At 42.0% G+C, this 15,602-nt stretch overlaps 3 non-coding genes across 3 annotated transcripts; all 3 read right to left on the bottom strand.

The window, feature by feature from the left end:
* Positions 1-10,435: 10,435 nt before the first annotated feature.
* Positions 10,436-10,508, bottom strand: trnam-cau. The gene has a single exon. It is a non-coding gene; the product is annotated as a tRNA-Met (tRNA).
* Positions 10,509-11,600: 1,092 nt separating this feature from the next.
* trnam-cau lies at positions 11,601-11,676 on the bottom strand. Its single transcript has one exon. It is a non-coding gene; the product is annotated as a tRNA-Met (tRNA).
* A 2,331-nt stretch (positions 11,677-14,007) lies between these two features.
* trnam-cau lies at positions 14,008-14,080 on the bottom strand. Its single transcript has one exon. It is a non-coding gene; the product is annotated as a tRNA-Met (tRNA).
* Positions 14,081-15,602: the final 1,522 nt, after the last annotated feature.

Below are 15,602 nucleotides of genomic sequence, written 5' to 3'. Positions count from 1 at the left end.
GTCAGTATAAAAATCCTTTAAAGTTTTCACAAAAACATGAAGAATGGATGTTGTCATGTGACTCCATTTTTAAAAACTATTTAGAATTTCAAGACTGTATACTTTTTTTTTTCCTTTGTGAGTCAGGGCTGTTTGGAAATGTCAGTATCACCCATGAAACAGTATGAGACATGGCGACGCATTAGTATGGAAATAAAAGACCTACAGAAGAAGTGTGAATTCTATTAGTGCCACTGTCAGGATCAGGGCTATGGAGCGAGTCCATCAAAGAGATAACATGTTGCATACACATTACTGCAAGAACAAAATTATAGAGAAGGATTCTGTGCAGTGCCATGCTTGCTTCAGTGCAAGTAATACTTCCACAGGCATGAGATTCAGAAGAAAAGTCAAAATACAGGTTAGGGTTTACCTGGTTATCAATATATCCAACATAGGTTTGTCATTTGCTTGGCAGATTAGAATTGCATTAGAATTGTATCTGGGCAGTCATAAGAAATCATGTTTCGAATTCTTTTCTTTTAACATCTAATAGGCACCCACTATTGTAAAAACATTGTGGGTTGACTAGCAAAGGCAGGCTTTAAGAACTTCATATAGACAAAAGCAAATTTGTTTTGTCCCTTGCACTTTATTTTATTAAGAGATATTTTAAGATTTGGCAAATACGTCCCTCATAACAAGGAGTCACTGAATGTCTTTTCAGACACGTATTCACAGAATATGCTCCCACGCAACACTCATAAAGTGTCCTTTAGGAGCCCTAAGCCACACACACTAAGGAACCAGTCATAAGCTGAAATGAGTGACTCCCTGTTGTTTGCAACAGTGTGCGTCAAAAAAACAAGTGACTTGTGATATGATGTATAATGGTAATGTTCAGCCTGGAAACAGTATATTAAAAAAAATGCCTAAAAGCAGCCTGAATTTGACCTCCACAGTCTGAATGAAGTGGCAATACAATTGAACACAAACTGCAGATACCAGTGCTTTGTAGTGATGGCCAAATCACGCTTCATGAACGTAAAGTGAGCAGCTGGGCTGTTGAAAAAACGTGGAACATGCTTTTAGTAGTAAATAGGCAACCTTTCCTGGCACACTGTCAGAACAGAGTGGAAAGTGGATTATATACAATAACATTATATACAACAAATTATTTAGATTTACCTAATGTTTCTAGGAAATCTTACACTGTACAAAGTAAATATAGCCGCTGAAATCCTGTGTCTTGAGTACCTGCGTTCATCATTGTTGTCGATGTTTCTGTTGCTCTAGAAGAGATATTGAGAGAGAGGGATGAACAGAAATGGTATTGTGCATTTTAAACACACACACACACACAAACACACACACACACACACACATTTAAAATAAGTAATTATTGTATAAAAACATTTATTTTGAAAAGAAAAATCAGAAAACACTCTTGACCAGGGAGGGCGGTGCCCTAGTGCCCTCCATTGGCCAGCTGCGACTGGACTAAAGAATCCACTTTAGACTTTAGACTTTATTGTCCCCAAGGGGAAATTCTTTGTCACAAACATTTTACGTTATGGACACATCACGCTTACAGAGAAACAAAAGTACAAACATAACAGAATGACATGCAGAGAAATAACACAGACAGATAACACAGACAAAGTGGCAGTGATTTATCTCGGTCTCTTGTTTAGGGCTGCTATGGCTGCAGGCACAAGGCTTTTGCCATAGTGAGCACTCTTGCACCTTAGGGCGCTGTACCTTAAAATTGAGATCTGAGAGTGTGGGTGTGGGACCTCCTTCTGGTGTTCCTAATGACATAAGGAAAACAACCAATCAGTGCTACCTAGTTTTACAATTTGACCACAGTTCACAAGCAGTCATTGACGCTACATTAGAGACTCCTTGGATCTGATTGGTTGTTTTCTTAATGCCATTAGGAACACCAGGAGGAGGAATGTGATTTTTTCACATAATCTGATTCATGTAGTATTATCAGGACATATGTAGCCTGGAAATCCAGATCCAAATCTGAAAGATTAAGGGTCTGACATTGAGTAATGAAAATGGCTCAACTTGAGGGGCGGCACCAAGCATGCATTTGAAAATCTCACTGCACGCAATTGGATAACACTACGACCAATCACAACAATACACAGGGTGACGTATCCAGAGCCCCATACACTTAGCTACCAGTGGAGCTAACTGGTAGATTAAACTGTTGTCATCTGTTTAGCTCGCCTCTGGCCCGCCTATATCAGATACACCGATGTGATTGGTGCAACGTTGCTACAAGGGCATAGTTAATGAGCATCATTACTCAATGCCAGAGTGACTCGCTGAGCAAATTCAAATTGTGCTCTCGCAAGAACTCTGGATTTCCAGGGTAGCAGATATGGACAGTTTGAGCAAATGTGACAAAAAGTAATTTTTTATGAAAGTTACAACTGTAGCTTTAATGCTCCTCAGCTGTTGTACACTATACTAAAGCAGGAAACAGTTTTGGTGAAAACTTTTAACACAGCACATATGCTTTGATAATTGTTGTATATGAGCTATATAATGACATAACACCAATGAAGGCATTCTGTAATGCAATTATAGCTGCTTCAAAACCCCACTTGCTGATAGCAATGTATGAGGCCATACCATTGTAAATTACCAGCAATGCAGGGGCAGAAATTCCATAAGATAACGCAAATTCCATTATGCATCAACATCACAGCAACATATGGCACAGCCTCAGCTGTTGTACACTATACTAAAGCAGGAAACAGTTTTGGTGAAAACTTTTAACACAGCACATATGCTTTGATAATTGTTGTATATGAGCTATATAATGACATAACACCAATGAAGGCATTCTGTAATGCAATTATAGCTGCTTCAAAACCCCACTTGCTGATAGCAATGTATGAGGCCATACCATTGTAAATTACCAGCAATGCAGGGGCTGAAATTCCATAAGATAACGCAAATTCCATTATGCATCAACATCACAGCAACATATGGCACAGCTCCATAATACCATTCACATTATTCCTTTATCCCATAAGATCCAAATGGTAATAATTGCAATGTCGCATTTTAAAGTGTGTACTTTAATGTATCCACAGCTGCAGTCGCATGTATTGTCCCTTTGTCCTAGTATGGCACAAAGGACAATAGATGATCAGGCTTAAGAGACGAGCGAGGGCTGATCGGGTTTCCATCATCAAAATACAAAAGTTAAGCTGCTATTGTGTCAGTGTCAGTCACAGAATTCATTTTAGAACCAAAGTCCATGTTGGTGAAATTCTCTTGAAATGTGTACAGTGCACTTTTCACATGTTATTATTTATCCATTTTCTGACACTTATCCAGGTTATGGTGACAGCAGGCTAGGCAATTAGTGTTTTTAGGGAAAGTTATGTGCTATGACTATTTCTTGACAAACAACAGCCACACAAAGTTTGTGAGCACAGGTGTAGGTATACGTCTCAGTACTGGCAAAAAGGTAAACCTGGCAAAGACAGCAAACACTTTAGCAAAGTAATCCACAATGTAGAACACAGACCTGCACTGCCTTAAGATTATTACAGCAGTTACACTGATTAAGAATCCAAAGCAAGAACGTGATCAGGGATGACAAAATCTAACCTTTAAACAGCCTCATAAGTGAAGCTTTTTGAAAGCTGGATTTCCCATGTTTCTTTTGTTCTGTGCTTGCACAACCCATGATTTAAGATTTAAAGCTGTCTTTTCATCACTTTTAAATTGTCACTGATACATTTGGGATTTATGGTTCACATAGAGTGCCAAACACATGATCAGCTGTCTCTGTGTCACATGGGTGAAATAAAGTTAAGTTGGCAATGCAAATGTAGCGTGTCACTTGAGAGACTGAGGGAGATGAAGAGAGGAGGATAGATTATTTGAGCTGACAGGCTTTCATGTCATATGCTTTTTTCATCAAGTGAACGATCACCCCCCACCCACCCCCCACCAAACACACACACACACACACACACACAATCACACACACACACACACAAACACACACACACACACCGCAGTCAACTGCCTGATTGCCTAAGCCCCTATGGTTTAAGGCCCCAACCAACCTCAATATCCATGTAAATCTGCATAAGCCCACGGTAATGAAAGAACAACATGGATATGGCACAACTCTCAAGAGCCCTGTGATATGATGTGACACACGCACACACAACAGAGAGAGAAATAAATAGGCAGTGCTTATTCGAAAAGTTAATGACTAGGCTATATTACCCTGAGTGTATGTGTGTGTCTCTGTGAGGTGTGTGGAAGTACAAACTGAAAGCCAGTTGTCTTTACTTAAGGTCCCTAATCTTTAGCATTAACTAACGCAGGATGGGTCGATTGTATTTAATAACTGGCATAATTAGCAGTGACCCATCTATTCTTTTGTTCTTGGGAATGATTTGCATCACCACCAACATGCAAAGGCTGTTTCTTAAGTTGAAGTGGAATTCACGAGCGGTTTAGAGATTCAAGTGGGGTAAACAGGTGGGTGGTTTACCTTTTCATTTGCAGAATACAGAGAAGAGAGCACTTTACCCACCAGGCTGGAATAAATCTTTATGAATAAAGTATATAGAATAATAAATCAGCACCAGCTAAAAATCTGTTTGTAAAAGGCAGAAATTGTCATTCAGAAAATGTTGTTTTATTATATCTATGTTTGCTTTCCTTTCTGATGGTCACTGACTGAAGGTCATGGTGTATCCACAGTTTTATTTACCACCAGAGCCCCTGGCTCATTAAATCAGAAGCACTAGAATGTCAAATCCTCTTTAATTTTATTTTTGCCAACATTTTCCTAAATTATTCATTGTTGTGGTACTTTCACACAGCATTTTCTAAAGAGTACTGTGACATCCTTTTCCCTATATGTAATGTTCCTGAAGATATTCTCTGCAGGTGATGGCCTTTTCACCTCAATTCCTGCGAGTGGACTGGTGTAAATATTATGATGGCCAGGCAAATATCATTTAGAGCAGCAACTCACTCCCAACCCGTATGGAGCAATCCAAAGGCTTGCAGAGAAACAAGGCAGACACTCTCCTACCCCCTGGATGCACCTTGAGAGATCCTATCCATGAAAATCACAAAAAGAATTGATGACAAAAGACAACCCCAGCAGAGCCCAATACCTACAGAGAGCTTGTTTAAATTCTTGCCAAGAATACAGACATAGCTAAAGGCCGGTTATCTAAGGAACGGATGGCGTGTAGCATCATTTATGTTTTTTTGTTATGCAAATCTTCTGGAAATCTACATTTAAAGGAACATGCCGACTTATTGGGACTTTAGCTTATTCACTGTAATCCCCAGAGTTAGACAAGTCGATACATACCCTTCTCATTTCCGTGCGTGCTGTAACGTTGCCTGACGCCCCCAGCATTAGCTTAGCCTAGCACAAATCCTGCAGGTAACTGGTTCCAATTAGCCTACTGCTCCAAATAAGTGACAAAATAACGGCAACATGTTCCTATTTACATTACTATTTACGTGTACAAATAACAAGGTCACATGAGACAAAGCCATCTTCTAACCGTATACATACTGGGAACTATAGTCTCAGAAAGGCGAAGCTGTTCTGGGCTTCTCAGGAGCCGCAAGCATGTCACTCCGCCCAAGTAGCAGAAGTAGCAGTGATTCGCCTTTCTGAGAATATAGTTCCCAGTTTATATACGGTTAGAAGATGGCTGTGTCTCATGTGACCTTGTTATTAGTACATGCTGTGACAATACAAATCACAACATGTGAATAGGAACATGTTGGCGTGATATTATCACTTGTTCGGAGCAGTAGGCTAGTTGGAACCAGGGTTACGGTTACGGAAAGACTAACAATGCGGTCTTTAAACAAAATAAAAACAATGTATCTACAAACCCAAATACTCACACAAAGGCTCAAATCAACCGTAGATGCTTTGTCATGACCCCACGCAAAAGCCATGACAAAAGACGGGAAGCGAAGGCTGTGAAGGAAATGGAAGACTAAGAATATGACTACAACACAAGAAATGATGATTCAGTGACGGCGGTAGTTAGTTTAGTCAATGGTGAATGTGTGTGCATGGATGAGTGTGAGGTATGGTGTCAGAGATTTACGCTGGACAGCGTAAAACAAACAAAGACAAGCGGGAGAGGTGCTGGACTGAGAGCTCCTCTAGGGCAATCACTGATGGACAACAGCTAGTGAAACACTACTGAGTGAATTTGCTCAGAAAATAAAGAAAATGGCTTAATGAAGCTTCATTTGGCCATCACTATTAACCATCTAAAGCTCACGTATGTATACACATTGCCACATCCGTCCGCACGACACGGAAACTGCCGCTTCTGCCTTTGCTCTGTCGAAGCCTGCCTTTGACTTGCAGCTTCTGTCATGTCTGTCTCTGTTGCTCTGATTGGTTGTAGGTCTATCCAGTTTATGGCCGAGGCATTTTCTTTCCTGGTTTGGTTGAAACACGCCCCGTAATCACAGCCTAATGGAGAAGTATCGGACTCACATTCTGACTAGGATCTGAGTATGACGACTTCATGCTAGGTGGGTGTGACCACCGAGGCTTGATACTGCGTGGTGATTCGGAGGAGATGTCACAGTTGAAAGCATAAAGTAACTTCATTTTCTAAAATGTCTGCCTACAGTGCGAAGCGAGCTTTTCTCATATATTTCAGGGTAAGCAATAACTATTCAACTTCGCAAGTCAGAGTTGACCTCGGAAACAACGATAGACAACACGATGTCATCACAACACCCACTCATATGCTTGTTCCAGAGTTTTGGAACACCTGCTTTATTTTTAAGCATCATTTGTGTTTTTTTGTTATGCAAATCTTGTGGAAGCCTACTTTTTAAGAACACGTATTCGCCGTTGATTTTAAAACGCATGCCCCGTGAAGTCTTGCAATTATTGAGAAAATTACGGAAAGACTAACAATGCGGTCTTTAAACTCAATAAAAACAATGTATCTGCAAACCCAAATACTCAGACGAAGGCTCAAATCAACCGTAGATGCTTTGTCATAACCCCACGCAAAAGCCATGACAAAAGACGGGAAGCAAAGGCTGTGAAGGAAATGCAAGACTAAGAATATGACTACAACACAAGAAATGATGATTCAGTGACGGCGGTAGTTAGTTTAGTCAATGGTGAATGTGTGTGCATGGATGAGTGTGAGGTATGGTGTCAGAGATTTACGCTGGACAGCGTAAAACAAACAAAGACAAGCGGGAGAGGTGCTGGACTGAGAGCTCCTCTAGGGCAATCACTGATGGACAACAGCTAGTGAAACACTACTGAGTGAATTTGCTCAGAAAATAAAGAAAATGGCTTAATGAAGCTTCATTTGGCCATCACTATTAACCATCTAAAGCTGGTAAAAGGTATGAGGTACTCATCTGTAGCCAGTTAGTTACCTACTGTAGATGGTGGTCGGCATTTGCCTGGATGCCAGCCGAACTTAGCCCGCCAACAGCATTTGAGGTCGGAAGTTTGGTCTAGACTTGATCCGTTGTGGATCAACTGTGCTCGAACCAGAGCTGTTCGGACCAATCAAATTGTCAGGGCGGGCTTTATATGACGATGGACAGATGATCAACAGTAACGTAATCAACCACGTCACCAAAGAGCGCATAGGTTGAATTAGTTTACAACAAAGATGGCTGCCGTGGAGAATTGAGATGTGTACATTCCGCCATCGCGTCTGTTGTAGAAGATCTGGACAGCGCATTCATTTTAAAAGAGGAACAGAGAACCGCGATCACGTTATGTATACACATTGCCACATCCGTCCGCAACGACACGCGAAAACTGCCGCTTCTGCAGTTCATTTTCAAAAATGTCTGCCTACAGTGCCAACGAAAGCTTTTCTCATATATTTCAGGGTAAGCAATAACTATTCAACCGCAAGTCAGAGTTGACCTCGGAAACAACGATAGACAACACGATGTCATCACAACACCCACTCATATGCTTGTTCCAGAGTTTTGGAACACCTGCTTTATATTTTAAGCATCATTTGTGTTTTTTGTTATGCAAATCTTGCGGAAGCCTACTTTTAAGAACACGATTCGCCGTTGATTTTAAACGCGTACCCCGTGTGAGGCTTGAACTCACGACCTTCAGATTATGAGACTGACGCTGCCTACTGCGCACGAGAAGCCACGGAAAGACTTGAACTTATTGAGAAAATTACGGAAAGACTAACAATGCGGTCTTTAAACTCAATAAAAACAATGTATCTGCAAACCCAAATACTCAGACGAAGGCTCAAATCAACCGTAGATGCTTTGTCACGACCCGCACGCAAAAGCCATGACAAAAGACGGGAAGCGGAAGGCTGTGAAGGAAATACAAGACTAAGAATATTACTACAACACAAAAATTATGATTCAGTGACGGCGGTAGTTAGTTTAGTCGTGGTGAATGTGTGTACATGGATGAGTGTGAGGTATGGTGTCAGAGATTTACGCTGGACAGCGTAAAACAAACAAAGACGAACGGGAGAGGTGCTGGACTGAGAGCTCCTCTAGGGCAATCACTGATGGACAACAGCTAGAGAAACACTACTGAGTGAATTTGCTCAGAAAATAAGGAAAGTGGCTTAATGAAGCTTAATTTGGCCATCACTATTAACCATCTAAAGCTCACGTATGTATACACATTGCCACATCCGTCCGCACGACACGGAAACTGCCGCTTCTGCCTTTGCTCTGTCGAAGCCTGCCTTTGACTTGCAGCTTCTGTCATGTCTGTCTCTGTTGCTCTGATTGGTTGTAGGTCTATCCAGTTTATGGCCGAGGCATTTTCTTTCCTGGTTCGGTTGAAACACGCCCCGTAATCACAGCCTAATGGAGAAGTATCGGACTCACATTCTGACTAGGATCTGAGTATGACGACTTCATGCTAGGTGGGTGTGCCAACGAGGCTTGAAAATTTGCACGTGGTGATTCGGAGGAGATGTCACAGTTGAAAGCATAAAGTAACTTCATTTTCTAAAATGTCTGCCTACAGTGCCAACGAGAGCTTTTCTCATATATTTCAGGGTAAGCAATAACTATTCAACTTCGCAAGTCAGAGTTGACCTCGGAAACAACGATAGACAACACGATGTCATCACAACACCCACTCATATGCTTGTTCCAGAGTTTTGGAACACCTGCTTTATTTTTAAGCATCATTTGTGTTTTTTTGTTATGCAAATCTTGTGGAAGCCTACTTTTTAAGAACACGTATTCGCCGTTGATTTTAAACGCGTACCTCGTGTGAGGCTTGAACTCACGACCTTCAGATTATGAGACTGACGCTGCCTACTGCGCCAACGAGGCCCGCAGGCAAGATGCATTATTGAGAAAATTACGGAAAGACTAACAATGCGGTCTTTAAACTCAATAAAAACAATGTATCTGCAAACCCAAATACTCAGACGAAGGCTCAAATCAACCGTAGATGCTTTGTCATGACCCCACACAAAAGCCATGACAAAAGACGGGAAGCAAAGGCTGTGAAGGAAATGCAAGACTAAGAATATGACTACAACACAAGAAATGATGATTCAGTGAGGGGGGCGGTAGTTAGTTTATTCAATGGTGAATGTGTGTGCATGGATGAGTGTGAGGTATGGTGTCAGAGATTTACGCTGGACAGCGTAAAACAAACAAAGACAAGCGGAGAGAGGTGCTGGACTGAGAGCTCCTCTAGGGCAATCACTGATGGACAACAGCTAGTGAAACACTACTGAGTGAATTTGCTCAGAAAATAAAGAAAATGGCGTAATGAAGCTTAATTTGGCCATCACTATTAACCATCTAAAGCTCGCGTATGTATACACATTGCCACATCCGTCCATACGACACGCAAAACGACGCTTCTGCCTTTGCTCTGTCGAAGCCTGCCTTTGACTTGCAGCTTCTGTCATGTCTGTCTCTGTTGCTCTGATTGGTTGTAGGTCTATCCAGTTTATGGCCGAGGCATTTTCTTTCCTGGTTCGGTTGAAACACGCCCCGTAATCACAGCCTAATGGAGAAGTATCGGACTCACATTCTGACTAGGATCTGAGTATGACGACTTCATGCTAGGTGGGTGTGCCAACGAGGCTTGAAAATGTTGCCGCGTGGTGATTCGGAGGAGATGTCACAGTTGAAAGCATAAAGTAACTTCATTTTCTAAAATGTCTGCCTACAGTGCCAACGAGCTTTTCTCATATATTTCAGGGTAAGCAATAACTATTCAACCGCCAAGTCAGAGTTGACCTCGGAAACAACGATAGACAACACGATGTCATCACAACACCCACTCATATGCTTGTTCCAGAGTTTTGGAACACCTGCTTTATTTTTAAGCATCATTTGTGTTTTTTTGTTATGCAAATCTTGTGGAAGCCTACTTTTAAGAACACGTATTCGCCGTTGATTTTAAAACGCATGCCTCGTGTGAGGCTTGAACTCACGACCTTCAGATTATGAGACTGACGCGCTGCCTACTGCGCCAACGAGGCCACGGAAAGACTTGCAATTATTGAGAAAATTACGGAAAGACTAACAATGCGGTCTTTAAACTCAATAAAAACAATGTATCTGCAAACCCAAATACTCAGACGAAGGCTCAAATCAACCGTAGATGCTTTGTCATGACCCCACACAAAAGCCATGACAAAAGAACGGAGCGAAAGGCTGTGAAGGAAATGCAAGACTAAGAATATGACTACAACACAAGAAATGATGATTCAGTGACGGCGGTAGTTAGTTTATTCAATGGTGAATGTGTGTGCATGGATGAGTGTGAGGTATGGTGTCAGAGATTTACGCTGGACAGCGTAAAACAAACAAAGACAAGCGGGAGAGGTGCTGGACTGAGAGCTCCTCTAGGGCAATCACTGATGGACAACAGCTAGTGAAACACTACTGAGTGAATTTGCTCAGAAAATAAAGAAAATGGCTTAATGAAGCTTAATTTGGCCATCACTATTAACCATCTAAAGCTCACGTATGTATACACATTGCCACATCCGTCCGACACGACACGGAAACTGACGCTTTGCCTTTGCTCTGTCGAGCCTCGCCTTTGACTTGCAGCTTCTGTCATGTCTGTCTCTGTTGCTCTGATTGGTTGTAGGTCTATCCAGTTTTGGCGGGGGGCATTTTTTTCTCCTGGTTCGGTTGAAACACGCCCCGTAATCACAGCCTAATGGAGAAGTATCGGACTCACATTCTGACTAGGATCTGAGTATGACGACTTCATGCTAGGTGGGTGTGCCAACGAGGCTTGAAAATTTGCACGTGGTGATTCGGAGGAGATGTCACAGTTGAAAGCATAAAGTAACTTCATTTTCTAAAATGTCTGCCTACAGTGCCAACGAGAGCTTTTCTCATATATTTCAGGGTAAGCAATAACTATTCAACTTCGCAAGTCAGAGTTGACCTCGGAAACAACGATAGACAACACGATGTCATCACAACACCCACTCATATGCTTGTTCCAGAGTTTTGGAACACCTGCTTTATTTTTAAGCATCATTTGTGTTTTTTTGTTATGCAAATCTTGTGGAAGCCTACTTTTTAAGAACACGTATTCGCCGTTGATTTTAAAACGCACGCCCGTGTGAGGCTTGAACTCACGACCTTCAGATTATGAGACTGACGCGCTGCCTACTGCGCCAACGAGGCCACGGAAAGACTTGCAATTATTGAGAAAATTACGGAAAGACTAACAATGCGGTCTTTAAACTCAATAAAAACAATGTATCTGCAAACCCAAATACTCAGACGAAGGCTCAAATCAACCGTAGATGCTTTGTCATGACCCCACACAAAAGCCATGACAAAAGACGGGAAGCAAAGGCTGTGAAGGAAATGCAAGACTAAGAATATGACTACAACACAAGAAATGATGATTCAGTGACGGCGGTAGTTAGTTTATTCAATGGTGAATGTGTGTGCATGGATGAGTGTGAGGTATGGTGTCAGAGATTTACGCTGGACAGCGTAAAACAAACAAAGACAAGCGGGAGAGGTGCTGGACTGAGAGCTCCTCTAGGGCAATCACTGATGGACAACAGCTAGTGAAACACTACTGAGTGAATTTGCTCAGAAAATAAAGAAAATGGCTTAATGAAGCTTAATTTGGCCATCACTATTAACCATCTAAAGCTCCACGTATGTATATAACATTGCCACATCCGTCCGCACGGACACGGAAACTGACGCTTTGCCTTGCTCTGTCGCACGAAGCCTGCCTTTGACTTGCAGCTTCTGTCATGTCTGTCTCTGTTGCTCTGATTGGTTGTAGGTCTATCCAGTTTATGGTCGAGGCATTTTTCTTTCCTGGTTCGTTAGAAACACGCCCGTAATCAACAGCCTAATGGAGAAGTATCGGACTCACATTCTGACTAGGATCTGAGTATGACGACTTCATGCTAGGTGGTGTGCCAACGAGGCTTCTGGAAAATTTGCACCGGTGATTTCGGAGGAGATGTCACAGTTGAAAGCATAAAGTAACTTCTGCATTTTCTAAAATGTCTGCCTACAGTGCCAACGAGAGCTTTTCTCATATTTTTCAGGGTAAGCAATAACTATTCAACCTCGCAAGTCAGAGTTGACCTCGGAAAACAACGATAGACAACACGATGTCATCACAACACCCATTTTCTAGAGTTTTTTTTTTTTTTTTTTTTTTTTTGTTTAAAAATGTTGTAGGAAATTATAAAAAAAAATTTTTGGCTTTTAAAAACCTTTTCGTGTGGGGGTACACTTCGATTATGAGACTGACGCGCTGCCTACTGCGCCAACGAGGCCACGGAAAGACTTGCAATTATTGAGAAAATTACGGAAAGACTAACAATGCGGTCTTTAAACTCAATAAAAACAATGTATCTGCAAACCCAAATACTCAGACGAAGGCTCAAATCAACCGTAGATGCTTTGTCATGACCCCACACAAAAGCCATGACAAAAGACGGGAAGCAAAGGCTGTGAAGGAAATGCAAGACTAAGAATATGACTACAACACAAGAAATGATGATTCAGTGACGGCGGTAGTTAGTTTAGTCAATGGTGAATGTGTGTGCATGGATGAGTGTGAGGTATGGTGTCAGAGATTTACGCTGGACAGCGTAAAACAAACAAAGACAAGCGGGAGAGGTGCTGGACTGAGAGCTCCTCTAGGGCAATCACTGATGGACAACAGCTAGTGAAACACTACTGAGTGAATTTGCTCAGAAAATAAAGAAAATGGCTTAATGAAGCTTCATTTGGCCATCAGTATTAACCATCTAAAGCTGGTAAAAGGTATGAGGTACTCATCTGTAGCCAGTTAGTTACCTACTGTAGATGGTGGTCGGCATTAGCCTGGATGCCAGCCGAACTTAGCCCCGCCAACAGCATTTGAGGTCGGGAAGTTTGGTCTAGACTTGATCCGTTGTGGATCAACTGTGCTCGAACCAGAGCTGTTCGGACCAATCAAATTGTCAGGGCGGGCTTTATATGACGATGGACAGATGATCAACAGTAACGTAATCAACCACGTCACCAAAGAGCGCATAGGTTGAATTAGTTTACAACAAAGATGGCTGCCGTGGAGAATTGAGATGTGTACATTCCGCCATCGCGTCTGTTGTAGAAGATCTGCACAGCGCATTCATTTTAAAAGAGGAACAGAGAACCGCGATCACGTATGTATACACATTGCCACATCCGTCCGCACGACACGGAAACTGCCGCTTCTGCAGTTCATTTTCAAAAATGTCTGCCTACAGTGCCAACGAGAGCTTTTCTCATATATTTCAGGGTAAGCAATAACTATTCAACTTCGCAAGTCAGAGTTGACCTCGGAAACAACGATAGACAACACGATGTCATCACAACACCCACTCATATGCTTGTTCCAGAGTTTTGGAACACCTGCTTTATTTTTAAGCATCATTTGTGTTTTTTTGTTATGCAAATCTTGTGGAAGACTACTTTTTAAGAACACGTATTCGCCGTTGATTTTAAAACGCATGCCCCGTGTGAGGCTTGAACTCACGACCTTCAGATTATGAGACTGACGCGCTGCCTACTGCGCCAACGAGGCCACGGAAAGTCTTGCAATTATTGAGAAAATTACGGAAAGACTAACAATGCGGTCTTTAAACTCAATAAAAACAATGTATCTGCAAACCCAAATACTCAGACGAAGGCTCAAATCAACCGTAGATGCTTTGTCATAACCCCACGCAAAAGCCATGACAAAAGACGGGAAGCGAAGGCTGTGAAGGAAATACAAGACTAAGAATATTACTACAACACAAAAAATTATGATTCAGTGACGGCGGTAGTTAGTTTAGTCAGTGGTGAATGTGTGTACATGGATGAGTGTGAGGTATGGTGTCAGAGATTTACGCTGGACAGCGTAAAACAAACAAAGACGAGCGGGAGAGGTGCTGGACTGAGAGCTCCTCTAGGGCAATCACTGATGGACAACAGCTAGTGAAACACTACTGAGTGAATTTGCTCAGAAAATAAAGAAAATGGCTTAATGAAGCTTAATTTGGCCATCACTATTAACCATCTAAAGCTCACGTATGTATACACATTGCCACATCCGTCCGCACGACACGGAAACTGACGCTTCTGCCTTTGCTCTGTCGAAGCCTGCCTTTGACTTGCAGCTTCTGTCATGTCTGTCTCTGTTGCTCTGATTGGTTGTAGGTCTATCCAGTTTATGGCCGAGGCATTTTCTTTCCTGGTTCGGTTGAAACACGCCCCGTAATCACAGCCTAATGGAGAAGTATCGGACTCACATTCTGACTAGGATCTGAGTATGACGACTTCATGCTAGGTGGGTGTGCCAACGAGGCTTGAAAATTTGCACGTGGTGATTCGGAGGAGATGTCACAGTTGAAAGCATAAAGTAACTTCATTTTCTAAAATGTCTGCCTACAGTGCCAACGAGAGCTTTTCTCATATATTTCAGGGTAAGCAATAACTATTCAACTTCGCAAGTCAGAGTTGACCTCGGAAACAACGATAGACAACACGATGTCATCACAACACCCACTCATATGCTTGTTCCAGAGTTTTGGAACACCTGCTTTATTTTTAAGCATCATTTGTGTTTTTTTGTTATGCAAATCTTGTGGAAGCCTACTTTTTAAGAACACGTATTCGCCGTTGATTTTAAAACGCATGCCCCGTGAAGTCTTGCAATTATTGAGAAAATTACGGAAAGACTAACAATGCGGTCTTTAAACTCAATAAAAACAATGTATCTGCAAACCCAAATACTCAGACGAAGGCTCAAATCAACCGTAGATGCTTTGTCATGACCCCACGCAAAAGCCATGACAAAAGACGGGAAGCAAAGGCTGTGAAGGAAATGCAAGACTAAGAATATGACTACAACACAAGAAATGATGATTCAGTGACGGCGGTAGTTAGTTTAGTCAATGGTGAATGTGTGTGCATGGATGAGTGTGAGGTATGGTGTCAGAGATTTACGCTGGACAGCGTAAAACAAACAAAGACAAGCGGAAGAGGTGCTGGACTGAGAGCTCCTCTAGGGCAATCACTGATGGACAACAGCTAGTGAAACACTACTGAGTGAATTTGCTCAG

Source organism: Perca fluviatilis, chromosome 10, assembly GCF_010015445.1.
Source record: "Perca fluviatilis chromosome 10, GENO_Pfluv_1.0, whole genome shotgun sequence".
Classification (NCBI taxonomy): domain Eukaryota; kingdom Metazoa; phylum Chordata; class Actinopteri; order Perciformes; family Percidae; genus Perca; species Perca fluviatilis.
This window is presented reverse-complemented; position numbering and strand designations above follow the sequence as displayed.